This window comes from Culex pipiens, unplaced genomic scaffold (assembly GCF_016801865.2).
Source record: "Culex pipiens pallens isolate TS unplaced genomic scaffold, TS_CPP_V2 Cpp_Un0044, whole genome shotgun sequence".
Lineage (NCBI taxonomy): Eukaryota > Metazoa > Arthropoda > Insecta > Diptera > Culicidae > Culex > Culex pipiens.
In genome coordinates, this window is record NW_026292861.1 from 11568 (window position 1) to 24933 (window position 13366).

Here is a 13366-nt window from a genome sequence, read left to right on the forward strand (position 1 = left end):
CGTATTTAATCAAAATCAAAAGCAAAGCAATCCACTTTAACGACCCCCGGGTCTTTTGTGGGCTCTGTTGCAAGTTTCTGCTCATTTCTAGGCGTCCGAAGGTTTTGTATGGTGAGTCACCCAAAACCTCTTTTTACGCAAATGGACCGACGTTTTACTTCCCCAACCGATGGAAGGTGTGGTCAGGCAAATCTCGTCTCAAAAAATGCCACCGGGTCCGTCTGGGATTGAACCCAGGCTTTACTGGGGTGAGAGGCTACCACGCTAACCACTGAACCACCGGAACCGGCTTTATGGAGCTTTAAAAAAATCGTTTGAAATTATATTTAAAAATCCAAGGTGGCTTTGAGAGTCACTGTGCTTCTGAGCAAATTGAATTTATATGTAAATCGATTATTTAGGCTAGGATTCTTTTAATGATTTATTTAAAAAAAATAACAATTAAATATTTAAATTTATTCGTTTTTAATAAATTAAATATAAATTTAAGGTTATGTAAATAAATCCTTATTTACTTACATAATTCTTCCAAAGAAAACTTTTAAAAATGCCTTCAAAACTGATTTTTTTTAATTTCTGTTTTAATAACGTTTAAAACTTGTAACCTAGAAACTTTTTTCCCGTTTAGTGATTTGAACTTATTTTCCTTGAGAAAAAATTGACACTTAGAGAGTAATTAAATTATCCTATTCATCGTTTATTTCATAATTATAAGTCACTTGTTTTGAAAAAAAATTAAAATGTGTGGAGTCGGAGTCGGAGTCGGAGCCAACAATTTGTTGAAAGCTGGAGTCGGAGTCGGAGTCGGAGTCGGCTAGAGTTGGTAGGCCGGAGTTGGAGTCGGAGTCGGAGTCGGTTGAAGCTGAAAGCCGGAGCCGGAGTCGGAGTCGGAGTCGGCTAAACTCAGAAAGCCGGAGTCGGAGTCGGAGTCGGAGTCGCTTGAAATATGACCCGACTCCGCAGCCCTGAAAAATACAACGTAGGATAAAGTTTCACGCAAATCGATGAAGGGCCGGGCCAACTTTTTCCGATTTCTTGTGAGTTGGCGTTACCCAAATGTTAAAAATCAAATGAACAAAATATTTATAATAAATTATAACATAGATTAATTTTTGTCAGTGTTTGATAGTCAATACTTGTCGCGAAATCGATCGTTTGTTTATGGTTAAATCACTTTTGATATATATTATTTGCAGATATGCTCAAAATATTTTAATTCTTCAGAGCCGACATTTCATGGCCGATATGTTATAAATCTAACGAGTCGTCGTTGCCCACGTACAAGCTATGACGAACAACTATTGAATTCGTTCCGTTGAACCGTAAAATGCGAATAACTTTCTTCCAAGAAAATTAACTGCCATTTCATCACTCTTTCTTCGCGTTGATCCAAAGAAGCATTTCCAGGACCAGCCCGAGACATATTCATATAGTTTCACTGTCCGGCTCTGTTTCGTGAAGAAACGCGACGACGGGTCGTAAAAATGCGATTATTTATATTTTATTTACACGAACCACACATACAAACACACATACTCACCCTGTACGCTTGATCCAAGAGAATTTCGAAATTGTAATTGCAGCGCCATGTACTTTGGCGGTAGACCGTATACTGGATCGGACGTGATGAACTTGGACTAGAAGCCAATTTTGCTGGTGTACCACAGAATGATTGCTTCGCAAAGTACTCCTAAAATTGCGCTTTTCCTCATTGCGCTATTTTGAAATCAATTCACATTTCACTGGGTTTGTTCGCCTCGTTTTCCATAGATGTTTCCTTTCTTCTTTTTTTTTTTAGTTTGCTACGGACTCTGGATAGGATCAACGGTTTTCCACCTTTGCCAGTGTTTTTTTCTCTCCAATGTTTTGCGCGTTACATCACTAACGACTTGTTTAAAGGTGCGACTAAACTATGCTGGTCCACCTTTTTCATGCCATTTGCTACATCAAAAATGCATGTGCTGTCTATAACTGATGGGCTGCGTGGCAGACAAGTGCTATTTTTGTAATATCCAGAAATGTGCGGGTGTGTTGTACTACAAGGAACATCATCCACCGCTGGCAATCATTTTATTTTGCATTAAATTGTGTGCTTATCACAACCTACTTTGCCAGACCGTGATTTTCGCCAGAGTAGACTTTTCCGGAACAACGAACACCCCAGGATTCTTGAAAATACAATTTTTCTTCGTTATCATCACTGTCCCTCATTTTTCATTTCCAAGTATTTTCTTTTTTCTTCTCCCTTCTGATTATGTATGTGCTATATTGCCTACATAATTTCTACTGTACAACAACCGTGGTTCATCTTCATCACTTTCACTTTATAAATTGTTTCGCCATTGCGTTTAAATTGCTATCATTTAAAACGTGCAAACCGTGATTGCAACCGTGACTGACTTACAGGAAGACCATTCCAGGAAGCGTGGGAAAATCACAGCTTTGCTCTAGTTTTTCCAACGGCTTTAAAACGCATTAGAATGATCGCACTTTAGCTTTTTTTCCCCCCATTGGCTTTAATCTCGCCTTTCTGTTATTCCTGACAGCAAGAAGCAAAAGCACTCAACCCAGTCACACACCCGCCTGGCACTTTGATTTGGACTCATGGTACGAAGTGTATTCCAATCCCAATCCAAACAGTGCGCACTTGGTGTAGAAAGATGTGCTCTCTCGAATACACACCATAATCGACTGACAGTGAACCCATCTAGTAGGTCTGACTTTTCCACTGTTCGTTCACTCAACAGTGTTACGACCGCGACGACGGCCCCAACTCTGCCGGCAAAGCATGCTATGATTAGCGGAAGAAGGAGCGAACCTGCCGAGCCGAGTGCTCACTGTTTACTATTCCAAAAGATGCTGGCCCGTGGTGGTCCAACGCCGCCTTTGATTGTGAGTGGAATTCAATCCCCGCGGTTTTGCTTCTGCGCAGCTTTTGGAAAATGAGTGCTCCACTTCGGGCTGAGTGACGACGGAACTCTGCGGCGAAAAACCGGTAGCAGATATTTAGTAGCCAAAAAATGCCGTCCTCCAGACAGTTCAACACGGGATGACCAAAGGTGGGAACATGTATTCCGGATGCCGGATGGCTAACCGGTTGTAATTGCCTCATATTGACGTCGTATATTTCGTGTTTCGTGAGAGAAAAAAAAATATAAAGAACAACACAAAACATGGTAACATGAATGCATTTACATAGAAATGATTGTGGCAGCTAAGGTGAACTTTATCACTCTACCGTAGAGATTATCTTCCTTTCTGTATCCTAAAAGCAATATGGCTTGCTACTTTCACAAAGTCACTCATCTTTCACATAATAGAACAAAATCTAGGATTATTGAATTTCATCGTGGCTAAACCACCATGCTGCTCCATTTGTTTGCTATGAACTGGATGGGACGATTTACGGGATTTTAAAACTTCTGGGATACAACAATAATTTATCATTAGATATCATAACTATCTATGGTCTATAACTATAATCAGAACTGATTCTGATATTCATACGCTAATAAATCTTCGAAATCAATGTTATTTAAATGGATTAAATCAAATTTTCATTGCATATATAATTTTACTGGCGGAGAGAGAGAGAATAGTGGGCACCCTGGGGCTAAAAGCTTTTCTCACTATTGGATAGAATTTTCCGGGAAAAAATCACAGAAATAACGCTGCACAATAATAATTCAAAAGCTTGGGCATTATATTAAATCCAGCTTGAGCTACACAGTAGAAAAAATATGGTGCATCTTTTATGTCAGAAAAAGTGGATAATTTTACCTCTAAAATAAATATTATTCAACCATATTGAAGTGATTTTTCACTGTTTCAGTCTAAATAACGGTAATATTACTTATTAAAAAGGTAATATTACACCTTAAAAATTTATGTTTATGTACAAAACATTAATTATTGGTAATTCAGTCTTACAGTTTTTGCCTTATTCTTCAAAGTTCTGTAGAAATCCAAATTTTCTGTGTTGGGTTTCGGACTTACAAAGTAAAGAAAAATTATGGTAATACATCTAGGAATTAGTAGATATTTTACGTCATAAAAAATGTGTAATTTCACCACAAAATGATTAAATTTTCCTCTTTTCGGATGTAATGCTACTTTTCTAGTCAAATTTGGGTCGTTCTCTAATGCATCAAATTTTTCAACTTTTTTTTTGGGACGTGGCATTTAAGGAAAACTTAATGTACTTCTCGAATCTGTAATAACCCAACATTTAGAATAACATTGTTTCATTTTAAAATTTCGTGTTTTTGTAACTCTGCAGAACATTTTTTAGATCGTAACAATGTTCTACAAAGTTGTAGAAAATTACAAAAAAAAATGATATATAAACATAAGGGGTTTGCTTGTAACCATCACGAGTCCCAACAAATTTTACGGTTGAGTAACGGAGCATGAAAGAATTTATAAAACTAATTTTGTAGTTTTTCGAGGAAAATACGTTTGTTTCGGAATTTTGAGCGAGCCATTAAATCGGGCGTCCAATCTATCTATATATATATATATAAAATTTCGACAGTTTTGTTCGAACGCGAATCAATTCAACACGGAACGAAGGATAGAGGTGCTTTTTGTTGCGTTGGGTTCCTATAAGTCCAAGGAAGGTTCTTACACTAAAAAGTTACAACTTTGGCCACTCTGGAACCGATTCCGGAAAATCTGCAGATTGTATGGGAAAAGTTACGTAAAAATAAATTTTGATTAAAGGAGGCTGAATAAGCAAAAAAGTTAAAACGTCAACAAACGAAAAAAAAAAAAGGCAGAACGAAGTTTGTCGGGTAAGACTTGTTTTACATAAAACCATTTATTCTCCGGCAATGTACACCTTAGGATGAAATTTTGAAAAGCGTGTATGAGCTATTTGGATATTTTTCCTCGATTCTAGACTACATGAAGCTTCAAAAATCAACGTTTTCATTTATTGAACTTTTAAATATCATTATGTACAAGTTGGTTAAGTTATCCCTCTACAACCCAACCCCGCCTCTAGACGGGCTTCGATTTAAAAAATCGCCAAAAATCCATTTTTCAACCAATTTTTGATCTTCAAAAAGCATTGGAAAGAAGAACTTTTAAATTTTTGGAAAATTTTAGGGTTGGAAGTTTGACTTGTTTTATGTGACTTTGCCAATGTTTTTAAAAATGTAATTTTTTTGGGGGTCAACTTTGGCTGTGTTTTTCACTAACATTTCCCATATTTTAAGTAAAAAAAGTATGCAGTAATTTTTCTAGTGCCCCAGACTATGCCTCTACGCATTTATTTACAATTTAAATGATAATGGTTCCATTTTATAGCAGAAAATGTGAAAAACATGCAAAAAATTGAAAAAGTTACTGTAAAAACATGAAAAAATTAGATAGGCAAAATGTAATTATATTAGGTGGTAGAATAGGCCAAATACTACCAAAAACAAACATAAACTAAACAAGATAAATGCAAATTAAAATACTAAAAATGAAACAAGAAAACATAAAACAAGAGAAGTAAAGTTTTTCGTAGAACAAAAGTTGCTCAAAATGACCTTCTGAACACGGGAAAAATAAAAAAAATCGAAAAAAAAATTTGGGCAGTAGAGGGTTATGCAACAATTCGTGATAAAATCAGCGTTTTAAAACATTTTTCTAAACTCCTGGTTTTCATCGAAATAAAATCCAAAAATTATTCATTTGATTGCATTTTGTAGGATTTTAGATGTACTAAACGGAAATGTCATGGATTTACAGTTTATCTTAAGTTAAGTATTTTTTCAAACTAGTGTAAGTTTACCATTTTATTGCGTTGCAACGTCACGAAAAAGGGACAGTTGTTTATGTCAACAGAAAACCAAACATTCAATCATTTTGATATTTCGGATGATCTATGTACTTGGAAAGAGCTTTCAAATGCAACCTAGAGCGACTAAATTGGTTGTCTAGATCCAAAGTTACAACCGGTTTAAGTTTGCGTTGCAACGTCACGAAATTTTAAATCATATTGGTCACATGGCAAAAAAGGTGTATGCGTAGTTGATTGTTGGAGATCAAAGGATAATAAATATTATGTATGTTTTATATAATGTTTCCGAGCCTATTTACAGAAAAATTGTACATGGGTCATTCACAAATTCTGTCACTTAGGTTTGTAGCAACTCGAAAAAAAGTAGGTATTTTATAAAACTTGTTGTCCTTTGTGATAATGGAATAATACAAATATTTTTTTTACTTTGAAAATGCTTGGAAAACTTCGTATATCGTACTGCTACTGTGAAAGCGGTATAGGGGAAGGGGGGGGGGGTCTAACATGGGCGGGCCAATCAATTCACATGTCCTTGTACTGTCTATTAATGTCTTATAATAAAATCATAACCTACAGTTGCTCAAACTAACAAAAACTATGATTTATTTCAGGGCTGTGGAGTCGGAGTCGGAGTCGGAGCCGGAGTCGGTGGAGTCGGGTCTTTTTGGGGACCTGGAGTCGGAGTCGGAGTCGGAGTCATCAAAACTCGAACAGCTGGAGTCGGAGTCGGAGCCGGAGTCGGCTAAATTTTATGAGCTGGAGTCGGAGTCGGAGTCGGAGCCGGAAATTTCTGATAACCCGGAGTCGGAGTCGGAGTCGGAGTTATCTAAAATTCAACAAATTTTTTTACCTGTTCAGTATTTGTTATAATGCAGGTTTCACAGAACTTCTTATATTTTTAAGTTTTTTATTCAGGAGATTTATTAGATGCCATTATGTTTTTTTGAGCATTTTTATTGTGGTTGGAATGCTCTTATTGTGTTATTTCACTTTGATCACTATATGATACCCTGTTAATCCTCTCTAACCCAAATTTGTAGTATCATAAAAAATTAAATTAATTAAAAAATAATAGACAATATTAGTTTTGTACTCAGAAATATTCAATTGAGTCTTGACTGCATCCTTTTGCCTGAACCCTTTCAATTCAAATTTGACCAAAGGTGAAGATTCAAGAAGTATCGCGCGCCTCCTTATACATAGAAAATTTTAAAATTAAAATAAATCAAAAATCTCTGGGTTCAATATTTTCTAGGTCACGGATATTTGAAAAGAAGCCCTTAAGCGTCCTTTCCACAAATATTTTTTTAGGTAAATTGATTTGCGATAATATTCTTCTCCAGCTATGGCGTGATGTCCATGTACGTCTTAAATAAAAATCAATGGAGCTTTAAAAATAGTTTCGTTTAAAATTGTTATTTAAAAAACCAAGGTGACTTTGATTGTCACTGTGCTTCTTATAAATGTCAGCCTAAAAGTGAGCAAATTAAATATATATGATATTTAAATCGATCATTAAGGCTAGGTTACTTTCAATGATTCATTACAAAAAAATGACATATAAATATTTAATTTTTTTAGCTTTTAATAAAATAAGTGTAAATTTGTGGTTATGTTAATGAGTCCAAATTTACTTTCAAAATTGTTCATCTAAAAATGCCTTCAAAACTGGAAATATTTTTGATACTGTCCAGACTCGATTATTATAAGCCTCGATTATCCTAAGTTCGATTTGTATGGGCTTCGGATAATCGAATCACGTTCTAAAAAAAATATGTATGTTCGTTCTTCCATTCGAGTTCTACGACCCCATTTTAGTAAAATTTTAATAGTAAATTGCCTATTAAATATCAAAATGCATTTTTTCAATATGTTATCACCGCCATTTTGGAATTGAACCCGACAATTAAAATTAAGACCGAATAAGAATATCAGAAGTGAAATTTTTCCGAGGCCGAGTCTAAACTGTATCTGGTTTAATAACGTATACAACTTGTAACCTACAATTTTTTTCCGTTTTGTGATTCGAACTTATTTGGAGAAAAACTTGATACTTTGAGAGTATTCAAATAATTCTATTTATCAATGTTTTCAAAATAATAATTAACGATTTTTTTTAAATATTAAAAAATATGTGGAGTCGGAGTCGGAGTCGGAGCCAACAATTTGTTGAAAGCTGGAGTCGGAGTCGGAGTCGGAGTCGGCTAAACTTTGTATGCCGGAGTTGGAGTCGGAGTCGGAGTCGGCTAAACTTAGAAAGCTGGAGTCGGAGTCGGAGTCGGAGTCGCTTGAGATATGACCCGACTCCGCAGCCCTGATTTATTTTGAAACTAAAATTTCGTGACGTTGCAATGCAACGAAAAACCCTGTTTTCAAAAACAGTGCGTTGCAACGTCACGAAATGTAAATGGTCTTTAAAAATCGAGGATTGATTTTTTTGAAAAACTAATGATTGCATTCGATTTGTTGGCCAATTTTACACTAAAAATGGAAGAAGAACTCCAAATTTGCCATTTAACAGAGCAGAGTTAATGGCGAAACATGAATTGGGTCAGGATTGAGAAAAAGTCACGCGTTGCAACGTCACGCTACATATTCCCCTCTCAAAAATAGAATATTCGCTTAAAATAATGTTTCAACATTGTTTCTTATAGGAAATTTAATGTACTTTCCGAATCTGTAATAACATATGTACCTTTTCAATGTATTTTTTGAGTTACAGCCGAAATACTGAAAAAAGAAAAGTCAAAGCGTTGCAACGTCACGGCGGAATGTGTCAGTTACAATTGTTACGTTTGTTTCTGTTTGCTGGATTCTGTGCCAGACAAAAATACTATCCATCGAATCTTCATTGTTCATCGTTCCGAAATCTGATACTTTTCGTTCTTAATGGTCCTTTCGGTATTGACAAGTGGAGAATCGACTTTATTTTTTTTTTACTGCTACTTGGTCACATCACAACACACAAAAACTCCATCCCTGTGGAGCGATATCATTGCAATAATAACAGTATTTCAGATGAGCGAACTTGCTAATAAAACTCATACGCGATCTGCGACAGTTGAAGAAGTTTACCTGCACATAAAATTAGCGATTATTTTCACAAGTCAGCAGGAAAACTTTTTCGACTCGAGAAAACTTTTCCTATCAACGCAGGAAGTAGACTGGAAAAACAAAAAAAAAATGAGTCTGTGTTTTCAGGAAGAACCAACAAAAAAAAAGTTGGCCAGTACAGCGTCAAAAAAAGCGGCAGTTTCCTGCTCGCAGAGTGCAGCAAGCAAGGTCGAATGTGAGGCTGGTGGAAATAATAACAGGTTTCCTATCACTATGTCACTCATTCTCGGAAAGAAAGAAGAAAAACATAACCTCACGACAATCTTGAAGGCAGTCCTTGCAGCAGTCGCTGAACCGGCGTTATTTTTTTTTTTTGCCAGGGACATCGATGATAATTTGATTTCAGAGCAGTTCACTTTTGCAGATATGTACGGTGTTAAGGAGGGAAGTTATTTTTTTCACTCTCATCTTCTGAATGGATCAACCAAATGACTTTTCTCGTTGACTAAGTTGTTTAGGAAATGAGAAAACATTTCGCAATGATAATATACGAATGGTAAACTTGGGAAGGGAAATGACAATGCCTTCAGGATGGCTTTATTGCGCCAAATTTTCCTGACTGTTGTTGTGATGTGATTTCTTGGGTAATGTTTTTGTATGTATATTTTTTCGCTTGAAGATAGAATTTGGGTTGCTATGAATTTTCAAACCATCTCAAGAAGAATACTTCCTGTAACATTGTGCTGTACGCTGGCCGAAATTTAAAAACAAAACATATATAACCAAAATTCTAGAAAAAATGTCCTAAATGCAATGTGTGTTCATATAAACTTTCCATTTCATAAATTCCCAGTCTCATTATTGGATGTCAGCGTGTCTTTAAAACCCAATATTGATAGACGATAGATGACGAATAATCTCTTCAATTATCTAATCTAAATAGCTTAGGGTGAAACGCTTATCAATCAAACATAATTTTTGAGTTGAGTTCTTTACATCAAGAAAACAAGATGCCCAATCGTTACTGAAATCAATAATTCAGAAAACAATTGAAATAAATCCGTCATAAACAAAATATTAAAGAAATATCAGTTGAAATAATCATACCAAATAAGTATTAACCACCCTATTTTCACCACTTCCGGCTCAGCTTGCTCGCATTTCGACGCCTCTGCAATTTGAACGAGTACCCGTTGTTGGCCTGACAATTTAATAATCTCGACTAATAGCGGAGTTCCAGCCCCTCGTTGTGACGGCAGAGCCTACAATTGCTGGGCTCTGAAATACTCGCGGAAAACCACTCGAAAACTCGTCGAATTCGAACGAGAAACTGAACAACTGAACCTCTCGAACAAGGGTTGGGAAATTTACCGCCCTCTCAAAGCTTCTTTATCGGATACCCAACCCACTTGTGATCTACCATCATCGACCGGCGACGACGACGAGGACGACGCTGGCAGCCATTCTGCCACGGACGTTTTGAATTTCCTCCTCGGAAGATTTCACATTTTCCAATCCCTTTTTTTATTGAACCCGTGGAACACCATAAACATTCATATTATATATTTTTTATCCTTCCCCCTGCACGAGAAAAGGGCGTGATTTTCATTTTCTAAAATGCCAGTGGAAATCAAGGCTTTCCATAGGCTTTTAGTAGGCAATCTCTAATGCATTGCACTGGTCGATTGCACTTCCAGTTCTGACCTTACTAGCACTGCAGGTCACGTCCTTGACCCGACTCAGCCGTGCAAGTTCTCATTCGCTTGTATCTCTGTTCAGTCGGCTCCGATTGTCTGTTCGAACGTACACCCAGATATCTAGATTCTCTGCAAGCATTGACGAACCTTTTGCTAATGGTTGCTTCAGTTGCCCTTTTGGACCAATGAATAAAAACCGGGACGCCGTTCTGGGAATATGCCGTGCATTCCCACGCACTTTTGCTAATGGATTTTCATTGTTGGGAAAACCCAGCGTAAAGATTAACAAGTGCAACTGACAGGGTATATTGAACCGAGTGATTGGATGCTCACTTATCAGGTGGTGGGGAAATGATTTATTTTTATAAAATTTGTTTATTTTCACTTTTCACCAACAGCAGAATTATAATTTTAACCACATGTAGAAAGTATTTGCCACACCAACAAAAAGTATTTTAGTCTGTTTGTCTTTTAACCATAATACGGAAAGCTCATTTAATAAAAACGCAAACTTTTCCCAGTTTAAACTGTTACGGTTCCGTTGATGGTTTCTTGATTACGGAAAAGAAATATTTTTACAATCGCATTTCGCAAAACTTATGCACCCACACGGCACAACTCATAGCATAGCAAATATTTTAGTAATGCCACAAGCTGCCACGACAGACGGTCTTATGTAAATCCTTTAGTAAACAGGTATCATGTTGTCACCACACCGTTGTTTACCACAGAATGCCTTTGAATTCTTAAACCTTACCGCTTTTCTCGAGTGCCGATATCACAGGAGAATAAAGAACCGACATGGTTAGGTATAGGGAAGTTTGTTAGCTCATGGCGTGAAAAATTTGAATATAAATTACAATCATCAGCCCTAATAACGATGCACACAGGATACCTTCTAGTACGCGGTATTCCAAAGAAGTATTCTGCACAACTAGGAATAAAAATAAACATCCCCAGTTGAGTAAAACGGATCCAAATAACGATTCCACGCAGCTTCATTCCGAGAGTGGAATCGAGAATAATTTATCATAAGCTGCCGCGGAACGTCACCAAATCTGGACACGAGAAAATGTGGCCAAGTTGCCTTTGTTGACCTATTTAGAAAGACAGAACATCACTGTATTGCGTGTCAAGATATGAAAACAATAATTATTTAATTATCGCTACCAGAGCGTCAACGATTGCACCTTCTGAAAAAAAGCAAGGAATGGAATTTCAAATTGGTGGAACAGCTATTGTTTAGCTTGTTTCAGCAAACTTTTGAGCTAAATTTACCAATGGGACCATCCATAAACAACGTGGACAATTTAGGGGGGGGGGGATTGGCGATTTTCCACGCTCCATACAAAAAAGATTTGATTAGTATGGAAATTGTCCACGATGGGGGGGGGGGGGGTTCAGATTTCCAAAAAAGTGTCCACGTGGTTTGTGGATGGTCCCAATACGGAATAATTAAAATAACAGACCGTGATTGCTAATTCACTAAACGAAACTGGCAGCTCAAATCTCAATGACATAGAAGGGTTTTTTATATTAGATCATTACAGTCCAGAATTATCCGAAGCCTCGATTATCCGAAGCCTCGATTATCCGAAGTTTCGATTATCCGAAGGTTTGAATAGGACTTTGGATAATCGAATCACGAAAAAAAAATCTTTGCATATTTTTTTATTTATTTGACATCAAATTCGAGTTTTGTGACCCAATTTTAGCCAAATTTGAATGGCTGATTGCTTGCAAAATTAAAAAATGCATTTTTTGAATATTTCGAATTTAAAAATTCTAAATCACTTTAGAGTAGTTTAAAAGTCATACTAAAGCTCAATAATCAAAAATAAAACAAAGAACAAATATTTTTGTGATTCGATTATCCGAAGTTTTGTTCATCCGAAATTTTGCCAAGGCCGTCGGATAATCGAGTCTGGACTGTATTTAGTATTTTAGAACTTTAAAATTTTAATATTTAAAAAAAAATTATTAGTATTTTCGTATTTTAGTATTTTAGTATTTTAGTTTTTTAGTATTTTAGTATTTTAGTATTTTAGTATTTTAGTATTTTAGTATTTTAGTATTTTAGTATTTTAGTATTTTAGTATTTTAGTATTTTAGTATTTTAGTATTTTAGTATTTAAGTATTTTAGTATTTTAATATTTTAGTATTTTAGTATTTTAGTATTTTAGTATTTTAGTATTTTAGTATTTTAGTATTTTAGTATTTTAGTATTTTAGTATTTTAGTATTTTAGTATTTTAGTATTTTAGTATTTTAGTATTTTAGTATTTTAGTATTTAGTATTTTAGTATTTTAGTATTTTAGTATTTTAGTATTTTAGTATTTTAGTATTTTAGTATTTTAGTATTTTAGTATTTTAGTATTTTAGTATTTTAGTATTTTAGTATTTTAGTATTTTAGTATTTTAGTATTTTAGTATTTTAGTATTTTAGTATTTTAGTATTTTAGTATTTTAGTATTTTAGTATTTTAGTATTTTAGTATTTTAGTATTTAAGTATTTTAGTATTTTAGTATTTTAGTATTTTAGTATTTTAGTATTTTAGTATTTTAGTATTTTAGTATTTTATTATTTTAGTATTTTAGTATTTTAGTATTTTAGTATTTTAGTATTTTAGTATTTCAGTAGCAGTTTAGTAGAGAGAATTTTTATAATTTTTGGTTTTTTTTACTAAGAAAATTAAAAAAAAAACTAGTTGAAATCGTAAAAATCCTTTTCATCCACGTATGTTGTCATCTTTTCTCATGATCACTTCTAATCCTAAACCTTCCCTAGTAGTAGGGAAATTTTCTCTGCCCTTAGGGGTCGTG